Here is a 6,084-nt window from a genome sequence, read left to right as displayed (position 1 = left end):
GATTGAAATCTTCGTCGTCCTCAGCTCTGTTTTCTAATATCCCCACCCGGTTGGTAAGGTCAGGCATTTCTTGCTGCAAAGAACGTTGTGCTGGTTGGAGTTCCCTGAAAAGTACATCAGTGGCCTTAACTTTGTCTGTTAGTTTATGGTGAACCTCTCTGAAAAGGCCCTCCACCGTCACTGTACCAATCTTTTTCTGGAGGGTAACCTTGGAGTTGGAAATGGCCACCAGTATTTTGTCCAATGTAAGCTGTAAGGCAGGCGGTACATGTTTGCCTCTGGTGACGACCCCTCTGACTGAGAAAGTCCAAGCATCTCCAAGGACTGACTAGTGTACTTTTGCATAGTTTGCACAATGTCTTTTGCACCTCCAGGCATTACGAACACCTGCCTCAGCCAATTCACCCAACAGGTATCCAGCTCCGACTGACAGCAACGCTGCTGCTGTGTAGCTGTTCAGGCCCTCTTCTGAGACTCAATTAATGACACTGCCCCCCCTTCTGCTAAGGGGTCTCCGTAGTGTGCACAAATCACCCACTTACTAGGTGCCTCCTTCCTCTCAGGAACCAAGATCAGGTAAATTTCCTCTCCATGCCACAAGTGGGAACCTACAGACGCGAGAGCACCAATCCAGTCACTCTGTCACACCTCAGCGCCACAGTCCAGTGGTCCTTCAGCAGTTCAGCCTCGTAGCAAATCCCTCGCTCACAAGGGGTCGCCGCTCGGTTCCCCAAACACCTGCCAAAAGTGGGCATCCATGTAGGTCACAGTATACGCCACAGTTGCCTTCCAGGAAGGTGGGTTCCCCTCAGGTACGGGGCATTCCTCAATGAGCCTGATGGCCCTTTGTGACAGCTCAGCCGCTAGCACCGTGCCCAATGGCACCAGCAGCAACTCAACGCGTGCTTGCAGCACAATGCCACAGGCCACTTTCCTCTGCCGCCGACTAACACCCTAAGATTCTGCACCAATTCTAATCCCTTCTGAGGCCACCCTCAATTGTCTGCTGGGGGCCACTGACAAGGAAAACACGTCCGTAGGTGCCCACTTCTCACCGCGCTCTCGGGAGGTCTCCCAGCTCATTTGCATGGTATGATGTGCATTATGGTACCACCCGATGTTGCCAATTGGTGCCCTGAATTTCCATGTCAAAATGTCAAATCTTGCCACCCCCTCTGGGCTCAGGACTGGCCACAAGGTGCTACCAGTGCGGACACACCCAGTAGATACTTTCTTTATCACCGCCGGGCCCAGTATGCCTCCTGATTCACCCACTTGCTATGGTGTTCAAAATGGCACCGGCCGTCAGCCATGTGGTCTCCCCACTGTGCAAATCCTCTCCACAGCATGAGTCTCGCAAGCCGCAGAACTCTCCCGCACCACCACTCGGCTCAGTTCACCCAGCCTCAAATACGGAGCTCTCCGGCCTGGGCACCCAGGAAAGGGACCAACCGGTCACGGGCAAACAAATAGTCACTGCCCTCTCTCAGGATCGTTTTGTGCTCCCCAAGCTCAGCAATTGCAGGATCTCTTGTAAGACAGCTGTATAGGTTCAGTAAAGCTGTATAATTAGAGGCCAGAGCGAGAGCCTCACGCATCCTCCATAGTGCCATTATGGGTAACACTCCCCACCCACTGCCAAAGCATGCATGACGAATAAATAAATACATAACACAACTTTTGTTTGGGAAAATATTGCTGCAGGTTTATTCCATTCAAAAGTATGCAATATGGTGGGTTATCTTACGCTCGATCCGAGGGCAGGCAGCGGTAACTGACCTATGCTGCCCTGCCCGCCTGATGAGCCAACTTGCATATTGACGAACCCAATCGGTGCTCCGCATTATAGAGTGATCCCCTTCCCAGGATCACGTGACCGATTGGACCATCTTACTCACGCTCCTTTCAGGGTGGAGCGTTGCAAGGCAAGCCCCCGGTTGTTCAGGCTTTCAACCGCCCTCAGGACTAGCGGCGTGCCGACAAATTTCTTCCAGGGACCTGCAATGAGGGCTCCTGGGATTTGGCACTGGCACACCTATTGTGCTCCTGCAGAGGTACCCTTCTGTACCCAGATCGCCCTGTAACTCCACCTGTAACACAAAAGAAAAGATTACAAAGTTCTACCTACTCAGCTCACCAGCCACACGCCGGGTAAGCGGTAGGGCGGGAGACGGCATGTCCGGCGCAAAGAGGGTGCCAGAAAGGCAGGGAGAGGTATAAGTACCCTCTAGACGCCGGAAGTGACACATCTAGCACGCCTGACTTTGGACGAGCTGCACCTTGCAGTTAAATCCTTCAAGTCAGGAAAGACACCAGGTAGTGATGGTCTCCCAGTCGAGTTCTATGCCTCACTGTGGGACCTAGTGGGACCAGATCTCCTGCAGGTGTATGAGGAGATGGAGTGGGAGGGAATCATGCCCCACACTCTGAGGGAGGGAATTATTGCTCTCTTGTATAAACATAAGGGGGAGAGATGTGACCTAAAGAACTGGCGCCCCATCTCTCTCCTGAATGTTGACTACAAGATCCTTGTAAAAACACTAGTTAATAGACTGAAGGGCGCCATGGGAGAGTTAGTTCACCCAGACCAAACCTGCGGGGTCCCGGGGCGCAGGGGCGCAGATAGCCTGGCACTGATAAGGGACACGATCCAGTACATCACGGACCGCAAGATCCGGGCTGCCCTGGTCTGTCTAGATCAGGAGAAGGCATTCGATCGCGTCTCCCATGAGTTCATGGAGAGGGTACTGCACGGTTTTGGGCTGGGGGAGCGCTTCTGCGGTTACGTTAAAGTAATGTATTAAGACATCTTCAGTTCAGTCATTGTAAATGGTTGTAAAACAGACCCCTTTCCTATCAGGTCTGGGGTAAGACAAGGCTGCCCGCTCTCGCCTCCTCTGTTTGTTTTGGTTATAGAGCTACTCACTGAGTACATCAGGAAGAACCCAAACATCAGAGGGATCCAGACACCCGGCGATGCGAAGAGGAAAGTCAAGTGTTCACTGTACATGGACGATGTCACCCTCTTCTGCGCGGATGCGGAATCAGTCCAATCTCTGCTGGCGGCGTGCACAGACTTCGGCAAGGCATCAGGGGCGAAAATCAACGTGGACAAGTCTCAGGCCAAACTCTTCGGGTGATGGGACCTCTGCAACGAGCCTCTCCCTTTCCCCATCGAGGCAGTACTGATGAAGTTCCTCGGCGTCTGGTTTGGAGGACCAGGGGCAGCAGCGAAGAGCTGGAACGAACGCTTGGCCAAGGTGAAGCAAAAACTGGGCCTCTGGAGCCTGAGAAACCTGAGCATTGAAGGGAAGGCTCTGGTGCTCAGGAACGATGCACTGCCCGTGCTGCAGTATGTGACACAGGCCTGGCCACTCCTGGAAAACGTAGCACGGGCCATCAACAGCATGGTGTTCCACTTTGTCTGGCACTCCAAGATGGACAGGGTGAAGCGGTCAGTCATGCACAAGGAGCACCTCAATGGGGGGAAGGCAGTCCCCGACATCTCAACGATCCTCAGGGCCTTCTTTGTGTGTGGCTGCGTCTGAATAACCCTGGTAAATGTGAACAAGGACCACTCTGCCTACAAGGTGTTCCGCTTTTTCCTCCTCCCGGTGTGGAGACGGATGGGATAAGTGGGAGAATGCTGTGACCTTCAACTGGGACCTCCCATGGTACTATAGGGAGGTAGAAAAGTTTGTGGGGGAATTTGGGCTGAACTGTGTCACTCCCTGCCTTTGGAAGCCCAAGACAATCCGCAAACTGATCAGGACCAGGGACACCACTGAACCAGTGAGCGACCTGCCACCAGCAACGGCAACGCACGTGTGGGAGAATGTATCCTCCCCAATTCTGACCAACAGACACAAGGACATAGCATGGATGACTGTGAAGGGGGGCCTGCCAGTGAGGTCCTTCATGCACAGCAGAGGCCTGTGCCCGCACAGGAACTGCCCAAGGGGATGCCCCGCAGAAGAATCTGCACACCATCTCTTCTGGGCCTGCCCCTTTGCCCAGAGACTAAGGGCTGCCTTACGACAAGAACTGGTAGCCCTCATCCCCTACGAGAACATTATGGACCAGTCCATGCTGTACAGGCTGTTTCCAGGGACACACACAGAGGAAGCTATCTAGGGGTGCTGGAGACTCCTCTGCTGTATTAAGGACATTCTCCTGTTCGCCAGAACCCGCCTGGTGACCAATGGAGAGGTGGTAAACAGAGAAGGGTGCCGCAGGATGGTGCTCAGCCTGCTTAGAGACTATGCAGCCATGGACAAGAGGGAAAGTGAGGAAGAGGAAGAGCTGTGAGAAAACCCTCCTTCCCCACTGTACTCTTTAAAGTGGCGTCCCCATTAAAAACCGTAAACGCTATCTGCAAACATTTCTGAATCCCAAACTGATGGAATGTAAATGTTTCAATGCATTGATTGAAAAGTTTAAGTGGACTGCCTTCCCTAAGGGGTGAGGTACCACTTCCTTAAAAACTATGTATCGCAACTTTTAAGCACTTAATAAAAGTTTTTGCCCCCCAAGAAAAAAAAAGTGACACATCTAGCGCGCCGTGCAGAGGGACTCCTCCCCGAGTCCCACAAATAGAGGGGTGATGGTTGTGTCTAATTGGCACTAAGAGGACCGCCCTTTTAGGGTGGCCCACTGCGTGTGCCGCGGGCAGCCGCATAGTCACCATGCAGGCCACGCCCCCTTGTCTCCAACATTCAATGCAGATTTCTTTTTTTTGTTTTTACTTGCTACATGTTTCCAGAGATTCAGGGCCTCAATTTGTGGGGGTGTAGGTTGGGGTTTTAAATCTTACATTCTCAGATGTTTGATTGTCGGTAACTAGAGAATGTGCCACTAAATGGACAACGTAATTCCCGATCTTTTGCTGTGTATTCGTTCCATTGGCTGAGCCACATGTGGAACCCTTTCTTTGCTGCCATTTCCCTAGCTGGTGTGCCTTTGGACTGAAATTTCTCTTCCTTATTTAAATGTTTATGCGTTTTTGAAAAGGGATTTCTCATTATGTCAAGTTTTCAACAATTGCTCTCCTTTCAACTTTCAAGCACGCTCCACTCTGCTAAGTTCACGATTCATCTGCCAATACCACCTCATCTCAAAGGTCAACCAATTGCAGCATGTCTCTAGTGTTTACCAGCCTATCCCTATGCGGCACCCTACGATATACGCACTAGTATACTGCCGGCTTCTCCTAAGTTCTTTCCACCTTTCTCACTGTTTTGCCTGCTTTTTTAGTGGAAATTTCTACCACACAGAGAATACTATCCACTTCATACAGCAGTAAACATTCGACCTACAGAAGGCTGCCCTACTATACCCAGTGTTCACTCCCGTGCACCATGGAATGAACAACCACCGAACTCGTTTAGTACATTTGCACGACAGAAGTTATGTCCCTATCCCGGTGTGACTGATAACGCCTCACAGTGCACCTTTCTTTTTTTTGTGTTGTATTTCTTTATTGCACATTCAAACAGAACAGAGAGAACGGAGTAGGGCTGGACATGTGCTATTCAGGGTTACATACACATTATCAGCACCAATATGGCATATGCCACCAAATAGTTGACCCATTAGTCTTACGTACATTCAACCACTACTGCAAACTAGTAACGAGAATAGTGAACAAGCATTGGCATAGCCAATAGGTCTCGCCTTTGGGACCTTATAAGTGTTTAACTATGCAACAGTTGATGTTGCACCAAGCACATTGTGCTGCATAATTAAATACTTCTAAGATCCCAAAGGCAAGACCTATTGGCTATGCCAATGCTTTTTTTTTAATGCTCTCGTAGGGAATTTCATTAATTGCTGGGAGCTCAGTCTGAGTAAAGACGCGAAGAAGCAGTGAAGTCTGGTATTGTGGCCGCTAAAAACGGGTGAAGTCCATCTTTAGATACTAAACCCATAAAAAGTGAAAGACAATTGCGTGTCACATAGAAATGGAAACAAAAGGTCCCTGGCAACAGGTTTTATTTTTATTGTACTCTCATTCATATACAGATATAAACCGCAGACGAGCTCTGTCTTTCTCTTCTTGATATGAAACCATGGCTCCTGTGGTCC

General features: G+C 50.5%; 1 pseudogene; it reads left to right on the top strand.

The window, feature by feature from the left end:
* Positions 1–3,008: 3,008 nt before the first annotated feature.
* On the top strand, positions 3,009–4,308 carry LOC146832850 (uncharacterized; annotated as a pseudogene).
* Positions 4,309–6,084: the final 1,776 nt, after the last annotated feature.

The sequence above is a fragment of the Triturus cristatus genome, chromosome 4_2 (genome assembly GCF_964204655.1).
Source record: "Triturus cristatus chromosome 4_2, aTriCri1.1, whole genome shotgun sequence".
NCBI lineage: Eukaryota > Metazoa > Chordata > Amphibia > Caudata > Salamandridae > Triturus > Triturus cristatus.
The sequence above is the reverse complement of the archived record's forward strand: the minus strand, read 5'-3'. Positions and strand labels throughout refer to the sequence as shown.